Genomic DNA, 14,704 nt, shown 5'->3' on the forward strand with positions numbered 1-14,704 from the left:
CTTTAGGGATCGGCTGAATCAGCCGGTCATGCTTGGCACTTGGAAGATAAATACAGCAAATTGAATTCATTTGCAAGTGTTGGGAAAGTCCTTAATGTAGGGCATGGTATGGTATGGTATGGTATGATATGATACAGAACGAAATTTTGGTATGGAATATGGAAATGTGCAAGTATGGTATGGTATGGAAATTTCACAAGTATGGTATGACCCATGCATTATTTGGCATTTACATATGTAAATTGATGCTACTTCGCTACATTGAGAAGAATTTCAAACATTTCCTGTTTTTCTGTCGGCTTAAATATCAATTTCGCGGAGGCGCAACATTGCGATTACGGTTACCAGTTCACTGCTCATTAATTTTATTGCATATGCTATTATTCAATTCTGGGGGTCTCAACTTTCACCAATATAGCAAGTCTTTACAAAATAAAGTCTCACCAAATTTTATTAAAGGGAGCAATTTTAATAAGTGCATGGAAATGTAGATTTCATTTTGTGGGGAATGACAAGAAGGCTGGAAACCAATCTTGTAATTTGACAATACCTTGTCCATGTTTTAGATTTTTTTAAATAAAATATGAAAAAGGAAGGATATTTAGAAATGCATTATTTCATGTTATGCATAGTAAATAATTCGAGCTGTGCCAAAATGAATCAATTTTGCATGCCATCGTTAATCATATGTTTGCAGATGTTTAATGACTATATGAGAGTCATCGTCACTGTGGCATATAATTTTCGAAGTAAATTGGTAATATTGTTGGAGCGGTAGTCGTTGTTGGAGTCGGTGGTAAAATTTACCGACTCCACAGCCCTGTTAAGCACAGACTATGCTGGATATGATAGTCAAACTATAGAGACTGTAGGATGGAGTGCTAACTCTCAGAACCGTATTTATGTATTCATCCGCATCATCGATAGTAACTTTTGATTGCTTCCTCGAAAAGCTTCATTACAAAGAGTTAGCAGCACATTCATCATTAAAAAGCATCATATGATGTAGAGGAAACATCAAAACACACATTAGTTACAGTATAATACGTAAATAGTTCGGCGAATAATTGGCAGACGTAAATGCCTTCAGAATGGTCACGCTCGACTTAGGCTTCTCACGATCGTATTGTGACGCATCGAACGCAGTGGTATCGGGCTATTAAATATTGAATCCACAGCACTATTCACGGTTATCCTCTTTCGTTGTAGGTTATTCACGGAACTTGTTGCACGCTCATCATTTGATGAACGATATTATACGACTAAATTGGATACATAAATTAACCTCAGTCCTTAGCGGGTAATAAAGCGCTACCTGGCTACAATCCATATGTCTCTGATGTGATTAACGTAACCTATCGCCATCGACACGTCTCTGACGAACTTCGTCGGCCCTACCGCACGCTTTCAACAGCACGCGAATGACTACAATTACTATTAGGGTAGAACAAACGTTATCAGTATTTCAAACCCGTAGTGCCTCGTAGATCACAGATCGACAACCAGCCCTGACTCTTCTAATTCGCAAATACTAGTCAGCGCCCGAGATTATTAACCACAATCTCATTTCGCGACCACATCCTTCGTCGCGTGCCACCTCTTTTAGCCGTTTGTCCTTTATGCTGTCCCGTTATTACTTTGTGTGTTCTGTGTGCGCGCAATGTTCATACCTCATCATCCTCACATAGCCTAGGCCGATCGTGGTAGGTGCCTGATCTCTTCATTTTATCTCAATCTTGTTGTGTGGCATATTGATTAATAACAGTGTTAATCAGGGATATCTAGAAGTTCTAGATATCCCTGGTGTTAATAATAAACTGAACTGAATTTTGTTCTATCAATACTCATCCATCAATATCATAGCCGAAAACCCATTTCAACAACAATAGGTATAGGCCTATATAAGCAAACACGGTTAAATGGAAGAATGGTATATTTCAAACATTAAACAAAACAGCAAGTTAAACAAAACATGACAGAGACCACAAAACATTTCAAAACTGATCCTTTTAGCAGTGTACCGCATGTACTTCTGGAGTTTGCTAGTATAGAAGTACTTATACTTATACTCCAAGTAGATTCCCCCTACTTCCTCCAAGTAGATTCCCCCTACTTCCTTATGGGGTTATGTTTAGACTACTTATACTACTTGACAGTTTTCTATACAAAACTAGGCCTAGAGTACCTACTTTTAAAACCACCTTGAAAATCACCACTTCTACATCAGAACGAACGATAGCAACTTTGATCACCTTTGCACGATTCACCGTATAGCACACACGAAGTGTTCAGTAACGAAATACATCTGTTTATTTGGAGTACTCAAGTAGGTTTCGCCTACTGAGCAAATTTGTAAAAACGGCACCTAATATTAATGTCATGAGTATTTTTGTGGTAGACGCAAAGATGTACCCAGCAATCGGTAACGCAGCCAACTACAATTTCCTGATGAAATTTTGCAACTCCTCGACCAAATCTACTTTTCGAAACTAATTACTTGGATAATTCTCAGACCTTCAACGAAAGTAAACACATACAATTGATACACACATGAATAATACAAGTGGAAAAAATCAAAAATAAAATTACCCATGCCACTTCAGTCGGACTTCTAGGATTTAGGCTGAGGATCATCACAGACACTTGTCCATGGGTTGATTGAAGCATGAGCGTATGTTGTATTGCCCTGCTTCGTCCTCTTTATGACCTTTCGCTGACACAAGTACTGATAGAAAATCGAACTTGTGAGATATCCGGATTTCTAGAATAACTGCCCGATAACCGCTGTGCAAAATGTTAACCATGAGTTGGCATATGGTATTAACACACAGAGCTCTTACCAATGATCCAAAAGTAGCTTCGAGAAGAGCAAAATCCGGAGATTGCGCAATTAATTACTTGACGGCATTTTTATGAACTTATTATCTGTAGGCGAGATTCGATACGTAAATTGCTCCAAATGCAGTTTCACAATTTGTCATTGTGGCAAGTATCATTATGTTAATGCAGTTATTCTACCAATAAATCTTTTACAGGATGTTGGTACCGGTACCGCAAACTCGCCATTACATTGACTCCCCTGCAATAGATAGTAGAAAAAGGTGGTCTGCTGTAACAAATAGTACATGGCAAATCCCCAATTATAAACTAACGCCAACTTTCAACACCTACATTCGCTAAATACTAACAACTGGATCGCCAAACAAACTCGGCGTACCTGACATAAACAATAAATAACATAGTAGTGAGAAGCCTAAGTCAAGCGTGACCATTCTGAACAGCGAACAATGGGTTTGCACTCCATCCTACATCCTCTATAGTCAAACTATGCTGGTTAGAATACAGCATGGTCTGTGCTCACCTTGAGACTCTTTTCTGCGCATGCGCATTCATTAACGACGTTGAGATATCATATCCAGCATAGTATGTGCATACTTTAAACTTCTTTTCGTGTTTTCATTAAGGACACTTGCAACTTGACAACACTTGGAAGTCAATTCAATTTTCTGTAAGCATCTGATAAGTGCCAAACATAACCGGCTGATTCAGACGATCCCTAGAGCATTCAAAACTTTAACTATATCTATATCTTTATCTAAAGTAGACCTGGGCAAAGTGCAGCCTGCGGGCCAAATGCGGACCGCGGAGTAAACCTGAGCGGCACGCAAAAAGTTGCTTGAAATTCACAAAATATAACTACCAGTGTTGGGATCAAGTCACTACCTTCGAGTCACGAGTCATTTCGAGTCATCGCACATTTTAACTCGAGTCAAGTCAAGTCAATCTATTTTCTAAGGTGACTCGAGTCAAGTCAAGTCAGTCGATTTTTGGAGGTGACTCGAGTCAAGTCGAGTCAAGTCAAGTCAAGTCACGAGTCAAGTCACAATTCAAGTCAAATTGCCTTTTCGAGGTATGAGGCGTGATTACGTCATTGTATTTTGCTCGCTGTCTGAAATACAGATTGAGTGGTCATTGATTTTGAACTGATGAACAAATATAGAGTTTAATATACACGCAAGTAAGGCGCTGTATCGCTCACATTTAATTAGAACTAATAAACTCAGTAAGTAATTGCACGGCCTCAGTTTATAGTTACCAGCCTAAATAGAGAATAGAGAAACGAATTGATAAGATGCAATACATTACCCTTTTGCAAATTTATATGATACAACTCGAGTCATCGCCAATGGTTGAGAACTATATAAACTATTTTCGAATTCAATTTCAATAAAACAAGAGGTTTGGTTAAGTTAAGAACACAGAACAGAAATAGACATTTCGCTATTAAATTACTTTACTATACTATAGTCTACGACAAAGTAGGCTGTAAGCTTCGATCACTTCGTTTGCGATCAATATATTTGTGAGAGAACAATGGAGGCTCATTAAAACGCACGATCATTGAATGATTGGTCGCTCTCACGGGTTACACCAGAGTTGCCCGAACAATCCGAACATATGCAAGATACAGTGACTTTTATCGACACTGATTACTTAATGACTTGAAATTGACTCGTGAATTTTGCTCCGAGTCACGAGTCAATCCACATTTCTGATACGCTGAGTCAAGTCAAGTCAAGTCATTTTAGCAAAGTGACTCGAGTCAAGTCAAGTCATACGAAAAAGTGACTCGACTCTGACTCGAGTCAAGTCATGACTCGAGTCATCCCAACACTGATAACTACTTGTCAATTTTGCTGCCTGGAATAAAACCTCAGACTTTGAAGCTTGTTCTTTAATATACCGCGATTCCGCAGCCTACGTATACAGCTGGGGGTCTGATTTCAGAGACTACGCCAGGTCGTTTCGGCACCTTCCTATCTTTCATGGTGTCGAAATGTTGTGGTGTTTTGAAATGATGAAATTTTATGAATCAACTTGCACTACGTATGATTCAATTTCAAACCTTTCTCATCTTTTATAACTCAAGCCTTGACACACATCTTCTGATGGTTATGTATAAGTATTAGCGGAAATCAATTACGTATGTACGCAAGCACAATCGCACATATTTAGGACATTCGATGTCATTCAGTTTCTCGATGTCACTCATAATCACAATCGCTAATCAGCATACTCTTAACGACATTGTCTCCAAGCCAACGAGAGATAGGAGCCAACGCGTGCTATAGGCCGACGCGATAGTTAGGCTAGCGATGATATCTTTCGAATCAGGTCTATTGCAGATGCGATTGTGTAGGCCAAGGGACGCTGGCGATTTTGAAGGGGGCGGAAACGCTCAGGGGCGATATGGGGGGCGCTGAAGAAAAAAGATGAAGTGGTAGTAGTAAATATCCTTAACGAGTATTCAGAGCAAATGAACATTCCACAAAACATGACAAATCCCGAAATTTTTGGTCGCGCTGCACGACGATGTTTGCTGTGTTTTCATAAAAGTAGTGGTTTATTATCATTCATGTAAAACGAATTGCACGTACTTGTAGATCGCCAATTTCCCGTTAAAACACTGCCGTCATGCTTGCTAGGGTTATTTTCAACAACATGTTTCGAATTAGGTATTATATCCCGCAGCGCACACCGTGTGAAAATCGAAGAAGGAGCTGCTGTGTATCACTTTTGAGAGTGAGAGCCCCTTGTACATAAAATATGTTTTAAAGCTTTGTACACGAAATGAATCACAAATATACTTCTATTTGAGATCTACAAAATGTAATCGTCAGAATATTTCTTCATCGTATCATAAAGGATGATACTATCTAGTGTTGTAGTTCACAACCTCACATGAATGTTATATAATATGAAGGGGTGGTGTGAACCTCTGAAAGGTTCAGATTCGCGTGAACGCGAACCTTTTTGAAAGGTTCTGTGTGCACGCGAATGGGGGCCTCATGACGTCACGTGACGTCAAATTGCAATGTTAAACCCTACATTTCAGTGAAGAGATAGCCTATTTCTACACGATACCTAGTGACGCCTCGGGCCACATAATGTCACAATGCTGAAGTACATATTGACGTTTTAACCGTCGTCAAACGTTTCAACTGGGGCAATCAAATAATCTCATCAAATCAATATCTTCCGTCGCTTTGCCAACGATTTCGACGAGGACTTGCAAGGGAATATAAGCTTACGCCGTAACGGTCTAGGTCAGACCGGACAATGTATTCAACGTCTTAGAAGTATTGCTACGTTAATATTGATAGCAGAGTGTAAAACGGGTTTTTATACTTGCTACCGATATTACCCCATTTATCAAGGTATACAGCAGTAGCCCACAACGCAATCGCACGGATGTGGTTTTTATCATACAATAAACATATGAAATCAAGATTGTCCCCGTACGCCTGCTAGATTTTTTACATCAGACAATGATATCAATTTAATTGATTGGTTCAATAAGCATCATTCGCTGACGACCTATGTATAGTGCACTTCGTTCTTGATGTTGTGTGATTGCGAGTCACTAAATATTCGAGCAAACCTTTGTGACAAAGCAAGTAAAATTTTTGAGATTGTCAAAGTGCATGCTCGTTTAGTGTTGACTTTTTTATGCTGCCGGGGTCATGCATATAGCGACCCGCAGTTGAAATGTTTCAACCAAAGATGTTATAATGAAGTGAAAATTGTAATGTATGAAAAAGGTTCACAGTGCAGAACCTACCAAGATTCGTTTGTGAACGTGAACCTCTAAATTTCTGAGGATCACTTCACACACAGAACGCGAACGTGAACCTCACGTTCACACCATCCCTAATGAGTTTGCTTTGTTTGGAATAGCCGGTTACATTCATGTTAAAATTAATAACTGGGTACAGTACTAAATTCAATGTGAGCAGATGTATGCATCCCATTCTCAGTTGACTTACTTATACACTAAGACAAAAATCCATTACCATTAATTTCCCCGTATTGCCAACCCCACAGGACAAATAACATCCACCAGAGAGAATTATTTGCCAGTGGAGAAATACCAATTTTACATCGTGTGCTTATTTTAGATTGATACGTTTATGCGTTTCATTATCTTTAGACTATAGCGGACAAGAGGTAATAAAATAACAACATGTAACGAATTAATTGTACCAACGGGCACCCCCGAATATGTTCAATTAATAATTACGTGACCTTTATTTTCCAATACAACAGCTCACTCTCGCTACTGGTAAATCTGATTACGTAGGCTGAGAGGAGAAAATGTTTATAGCGACATATATATGCAATTACCACCTATTCATTCATGCATTATAGAAAACTTTTGGGGCGCTGGAGCACGATAATTTTTGAAAGGGGGCGCTGGAGCACGATAATTTTTGAAAGGGGGCGCTGGAGCAAAAATGGTTAAGAACCACTGGTTTAGGCCAACGATGATATCGTGCGGACAAGGCAAGGCATATGCGATTGTGCAAACCATCGATGGTTTAGTGCGATTCCTCAAGCCAGCGGAACTAGGCTTGTTGAAGACGTGATAAACCAGGCCGACGACAATAGTCGAGCGCGCGGCAATCAATGACCTAATTTCGCAATCATCTCAGCGGGAGATCGCGTCGCGTTACATCAGGGGTGTCAAACATACGGCCCGGCAGACGATTTCATCCGACCCGCGAAGTAATTCTGAGTAGATTGAAATATTCTTATATTTTCCAGTACATTTGTAACAAATCTTGAGATATTTTGCAGGAAATATTTCCATATTCATAAGCCCCATTATAACTATCCGACTACGGCTCTGTGGTCTCACTAGTTACCATTATCGTAACAAGTCGTTGAAATCGACATCCAGTTTCAAGAATGCAAAAAGTGCACACTAAGTTCGGAGTTTTATACAAATATGGACCCAAAAGTAGTTATTCACAGCAGCGAAAACGCCACTGCGAAACCGGTATATACATTATACAGTTTACAGGGAAAATATATTAGTTGCACTGTCACAAATATATAATTGAGAAATATATGGTCGCACTGCTGTGTCAATTTCGACCCAATAGATCCCCAGACATCAGAGAAACCGGACTTGCGGTTTATAAACAGAACCCAAACGTCCGCGTTTCCAATTAAATATCTTGTATTGGACGCAACCCTTATGCAGGGCTAACGCCAGACTACGACTAAATCAAAGGGATCATAGAATATGACCACTTCTATCGTCGTTAACGCCACTGTTCTAGCGGTTCTTAACTGTATTCAACCAGACAATCATCGTATTTTTTGCCAATTCCATTGTTCACGAATAAAGGTTTTGCGACTTGCTCCTTTAAAAACCCTATAATCCGCGTTTATCTATATATAAGCTTGGTATTCAGGTGAAAAGCAAGAGCACGAGGTAACATTTTGGAATCAGTTGACTGGTTCGGCCCGCGAGCGATTTGAAGGCTTGAATCCGGCCTGCGACGCAATTTCAGTTTGACACCTCTGCGTTACATTGTGCATGTGCAATGTGCATTGTGCAGTGTGCACAGACGAATCTCGCTAATTGGCAACACGCTTCTCACTAATTGGCCGCGGCCGCGCGCAGCACTGATAATGCGACTTATTGAATTGCAACTGAATATTAGCGTCAGAATGGTCGACCCCTGAAACCCCCCTCCCTGGCTACGCGACTGATACTACTATTTGGAAAATTGTAAATAGCGACAATTAAACAAATCACAAAATATGACGATGTAGATGTAGCGAAATATACCTGATTTACTTGAGTAAATACTACTAGTAGAGAAATACTACTGGGTAAGTATTTCGGTAGTAACCACCTCTGAAAATAATGAACTAAGCTAAACAGTGAACAGTGAATGTGAACAAATTCATTCACACTTTACAACAGTGTTTCCCAAACTTCGCTATACGCGAGTAACTTAACCCATAAATATTTGAAGTTTGCACTTTCAGAAACATTGTCGAAGAGTAAGAAGGTAGGGGAGCGTCGTGCCCCCGCAGTTGCCAATATCTTGTATGTGAACTATCCATATACCAGGGGTGGGCAAACTTCTGAGCTCGCGGGCCGCATTCAACATCTGAATTCATTCGCGGGCCGCACTATATAAAATGGGATTATAAACCAAAACGCAATATTGGTATTTGATGATATAGTGAGGACAGGGAGATAATATATCTGTTTATTTAAAACAGTGGTTCCCAACCTTTCTTTAGACACGCCCCTTTTTTGATAGTGGAAAATTTCGCGCCCCCCTTATCGTCATATCACTAAATCCAACCGGGTTGCTAGCAACCCCAACAGTTTGTTTGATGGCTTTGAAGGTTATGACTGTGGATGAGAGAATTCAAAAATACGAAATTCGGTCTATGTATAGAGAAACGCGCGTGAATTGGAGGTAAATCGCGCAGAGCGCGAAATTTTTCAGTTGACCCGCGCTTCTTCGCGCGCCCCTTCAGATGCTTTCAGGCCCTCCCGCCCAGGTTGGGAACCACTGATTTAAAACAAACCAAACATTGCTTTGATGATATCGTACACGCGTCAGAAAGATAGTGGCGAAATTTAATAGGCTGGTCGACCTCAATAACCATTTTGTCAAAATTATAGAGAGGAAAGACGGTTGTCCCGATTCTTAGAAGAGGATTGAAATTTAAATCTGTGAGCAGCGATCTGTTCATAGATTTACTAAGTTAACTTTTCATTCAGTTCCAGGACACACAATGCTCACAGAATCATAACCATGTTAGCTTCAAACACGCTTCTACTATGTGTAGATAAAATATATATGCCTATTCTACCAATACAGAGAACGAATCCACCTAAGACACGCGCGAATCGGTTCTTATAAGCGCATCACTGAAATAATTAAAACTGGAGTGACCAATCTGAAAACCCACTCGTGTTCCGAATTATGTCTATCTCGTTTAGGATTTCTGTGATGTTTAGCAGTTGAAACTAGGGATTGTGTGAACGTGAGGTTCACGTTCGCGTTCTGTGTGTGAACCTCGGAAAGTTTGAGGTTCGCGTTCACAACAGAACCTTGGTAGGTTCTGCACTGTGAACCTTTTTCATATATTGCAATTTTCACTTCATTATAACATCTTTGGTTCAAATTTATTAACTTTCAACTGCGGGCCACTCTATGCATGGAGCTGGCAGCATAAACATTCAACACTAAACGAGCATGCCCCTGACAATCTCAAAAATTTACTTGTATTGTTACAAAAGTTTGCTCGAAATATCCAGCATTCCGTTTGTGCATATTTAGTGTCTCTGTGCTGTGAGCTTGACCCGCAATCACATGACATCAAGAGCGAAATATACTGTATTTTGTCAGCAAATGATCCTTATTCAACCAATCAATGAGATTGATATCGTCTTCTGATGTAAAAATCTAGCAGGCGTACGGGGTCAATCTTGACTGCATATGTATACTGTATCATGAAAACCAAATCCGTGCGACTGGGGTGTTGGCTATACTTCTGTGTAACTTGTTAATCGGTAGCAAGTATAAAACCCATTTTACACTCTGCTCAATATCCATGTGGTAATACTCAGACGCCGAACACATTGTCCGATCAGGTCGAAATTGTTGGCAAAGCGACGCAAGATACTGATTTTATGGGATTATTATATCATTTGATTGCCCCAGTTCATACATTTGGCGAGGTTTCAAACGTCAATATGTACTTAAGTACTGAGCTATTATGTAGCCCCGAGTCGTCGCTCGGTATCGTGTACAGTAGATTAATATCGGCAATCACCTAATTTAAATATGGGGTTGAAATTACCAATATGACGTCACGTGACGTCATGAGGTTCACGTTCGTGTTCACACAGAACCTTTCAAAAAGGTTCACGTTCACACGAACCTGAACCTTTCAGAGGTTCACACCATCCCTAGTTGAAACCTTTTAAACTGTGTGGGCCTTGAGATCGGGCTGTCGCGCCAGAAATTGGAAATAAAAAACAATATAGGAAGTATTTATCTTAGAACAGTGGTTTTCAAACTTTTTAAGACACGCCCCTCCCTTATGATGGTGAACGATTTCGCGCCCCCTTATCGTCATTTCACAAAGCGCAAGCTTCAACTGCTCTGTAAATTCCCTTTTCTCGCCTTGATATTCTTTCGTATCACTGTAATGCTACTTTTTTTTAAATGTCTATCCAATACGTACTCCATCATGGACTGATTTTCATTTATTACGCAATTCTTGGTCGTGGTGCAAAAGACCAACAGGTGATAAGCGCCAAATCTTTCTTTTTAATAAACAACAACAACAACAACAACAACAAAGCGCAAGCAGGTTGCTAGCAAACCTAGTGGATAGTTTGATGGCATGGAAATGGAAGGTTACGACAATGGACGAGAGATTTTTAAATGTGAAATTCAGACTAAATGCAGAGCAACAATTATGAAATTGTTGGTAAATTGCCCGGAGCGCGAAAATTATTTTCAGTTGAGCTCAGCTTTGCGCCCCACTTCTGATGCTTTCACGCCCCCCAGTTTGAGAACCACTGTATTAGAATTATCATGGTGAAATATACTAAGAAATAGTTTAATCAAGTCCCTGCATTAGTTCGATTTTTAGTACGCATTTTATCAATATTTTAAAAAGTTTCTTTAGATTCTCGCGGGCCGCACAGAACGGCGCTGCGGGCCGCATGCGGCCCGCGGGCCTTAGTTTGTCCACCCTGCCATGTACGAACCTTGTGTATATTATGTTTTCAACGCATATCAAATGTATGCATGTACAAATGATTCCTGGTGTTACATATGCCTATTTCGGCGTGTTTGCGGGATGCGGGCAAGCATAAAGATTTTATCCATGGCATGAATGATGCATTTTTATCGTTTGATTATTATATGTTACTTCCGCGATTGTGTCGCAAGATGTATAAAGCTATCAAAAGGCTTCGATATCACCTGCCACGAAGGTGATACGCGAATACTGTGCAAAAATGTCTTTTCTGAATTGTTGCTACTCCACGAGCGCCTCTCGTAAGGTTTTCATACCTCTTTGGTAAATCTTTTATGCAATACTCTAACAACCGTAATTAGAGTCCATTAGTTAGTCGAGGTAAAATCGTGGAAGTAACGCATCTTTATTTTTATGTTATGTTTGGAGGGGTGTCAGTTAGTATCATACCATTTGGTTTATTTTTCAAGCTGACAATCTCGGTTTGTTGGCCTACAGGCCTGACCAGGGAATTTTATGGCATAACTAGATGACCTTCTGTCTGCTACTAGTATTTTTTCGATGCCATTGCCATTTTGGTACAAGACGTTAGTGAGCAGTAGTTCTCAACCAGGGTGCCGATTGTTCACCTATGGAATTCCGCGAGAAAATCAGGTAAAAAAAATGAGGCGACAGTCGACATTTACAGAAATTGACGACATCCAAATTCTGAGTAGCATTTGGGATGGTAAAATAATTTAATTATAGTATGATCGGCGGCTCTACTATTTTGATCCGCACATTAGAACACGTTTTGAACTATCCTTGGCAATTATGTTACAGGCGCGAGCTTTATAGGTTTACATCGTCTAAGAATCTCAGTCACCGTACAAATTACCGTGTGCGATTTGTCAAAGCTAAACCTGTATTGTATTGTATTGTATTAATGGGCACAACACAGTGGAGCTTATCGCCTTTTTAGGCCTTGTGCTCCACGACACGAATTTCATAATGTTCAGAGGTCTTTGCTTTCCTGTAATCTTGGGAACGTCCTTCAATCTCTCTCGCTGTCATTCTTCATTCTCTCTCGCTCCCATGCGTCCCCATCGTGGTCATTGCTGCCGACTTGTAGCACGGCTCACTTTCATTCTAGGCTTTTCAATGCACTACCGTAGTAGTGAGGTCGGCGATGAGGAGCCCAGAGAAAGCTAAACCTGTAAGAGGCATCCGTCTATAGTTGATCAGATAACTCACGATATAACAAACCAACCTCGACTCTGAAGCTTGCCGTTGGGCACCCTTACACGTTCCGGCATACGAAACCTTTTAGATCAGCATCCCTGACGATATCAAATCCAACTTTACCGCCGAACGTGGACTCTCTCCAATACTCCGGCGATCCCAATGCATTGGAATATAATCTGAAAACGAACATCGCAAGCTGCTCGAGTTGAAACGTTGCAAGATTCACAAATTCGCACATTTTAAGCGCGGGGTTCCCAAGTACTGCATTAATTGTTTGGCCGAACTTCAGTCTGTACACAGTTCTCTCGGCGAATATTCCCACGTAAAACTCCACGGCGTCGACGTCAATATAAAAATCGCGCAGCACCTTTGCCAGTCTTCTTTCTCCTGAGAGATAGAGAGAGAAAAGGAGCGATAGAGAGAGAGTAAAGAGTAAAAACACAGCAGACCAATCCTCTAGACCAGTGCTTTTCAGCCTATGTGACAGTTCGGACTTGTGCGAATGAAAATTTCAGTGCGACTGACTAGCGGGGTTCGAATGGAAATCCGGATGAGTGCGAATGAAAACCGTCCATATTTCTCACTTTTTCTGACGTTGAATAATTCAAATAAACTTAATAGGATATTAAGAACAGTGAGTCCGGAACTTTTGTCGTTTGGACGCATTTTAACAACTTCTTGGTAGCTGTGCTTTTCCACTTCACAAGTGAGGAACGCTCCCGATCAGACTTGGACAACTTGAAAATTTTCAACTTTTCCGAATCAGATTAGAATTAGAATTAGAGTTTCACAGTTTTTTTTCAATTAGATTATAATTAGAATTAGAGCTACAGTGTTTCTTCGAATTAGATTATAACTAGAACTACTGAATTTGCAAAAACTAGGAAATTGAATGAAATTGTGAATGGGAAATGAATACAGCAAAAACCAGTTCATATCAAATCACAGTGCGTTTCCATAACCACGAGAATGGTTTACTTCTGTGCACCAAGCTTGATTCGTTTTTGTACTATATACCAGGGGTCGCCACAATCGCGGCCAGCGATCTGATTTGTGATTTTGTAAGCACGCGTAATAAAGCATTTTGAAATGCTAAAATTGATTTCAATCACAAATTATTATTGTTGTTGTTCAAAATAAGCTATTCGCTTGTGCCCAACAACTCTATTCCAAAGTAGCTGAAATGGTTTCGGCGATGGCAACAGCAGTCCATCGATAAGCATATTGCCTTATATTGCCTTGAAGGACAATAGCCCAGACACTGCCCAGACCGAGAAATTATAAGGACGTCCCCACAAGATCAATCTTTATGATTAGATAGTCTATCAGCTAGTAACATGTCTGACTAGCCCCAATATCGATTCATTATCATTAGTCGCTGGAAAGCGTTGTAGGGTATCGTATGTAGCTCAGTTAAAAATAAAATGACGCTTACGACCATGATATTTCATGTTGTATTTGTACTACTCTAATAAAATATTAGTTTTTTTGTGGTAACCATGAGCTTCGCCCATGTTAGTCAGCACGTTGTTGTACTAACATAAAGTTTTAAAAACAAGAATCTTGCTCGCAGACTAGCAGCTACTACTCTAGCAGGGTAAAATTCGTCACAATCGACTATGACTGTAAGGTGTAAGTATAAGGCGAAGGTTGATTGGCAGTTGGCACTGGATTTTCCTGCGCGAGAGGGACATTCCTTGTTAACTGCAAACCAAAATACATGCGATGTATTAATAGAAAAACGAAGATAGGCGTTTGAAGAGTTTGAAATGTACCAAGTTTAGCATTGTTTCGAATTTATGGCAGCAAATGAATATTTTTATTTTTTAATAAATAACCGTCACTTGCTCATTATACCTAATATCAACACATCAGCATATATTAACAATTT

The 14,704-nt window shown here is 40.0% G+C and overlaps 1 protein-coding gene and 1 long non-coding RNA gene across 2 annotated transcripts in view; both read right to left on the reverse strand.

The window, feature by feature from the left end:
- Positions 1 to 14,704, reverse strand: part of LOC145452351 (prostaglandin G/H synthase 2-like) — a 140,033-nt gene that overhangs the window by 86,682 nt on the left and 38,647 nt on the right. The window lies entirely within an intron of this gene.
- On the reverse strand, positions 1,916 to 4,762 carry LOC145452772 (uncharacterized). Its single transcript, XR_013919503.1, has 2 exons — positions 2,841 to 4,762; positions 1,916 to 2,784 (listed from the first exon to the last, which is right to left on the reverse strand). It is a non-coding gene; the product is annotated as an uncharacterized LOC145452772 (long non-coding RNA).

The sequence above is a fragment of the Botryllus schlosseri genome, chromosome 12 (genome assembly GCF_051294905.1).
Source record: "Botryllus schlosseri isolate E-star chromosome 12, Bs_hap1, whole genome shotgun sequence".
NCBI classification, from domain to species: Eukaryota; Metazoa; Chordata; class Ascidiacea; order Stolidobranchia; family Styelidae; genus Botryllus; species Botryllus schlosseri.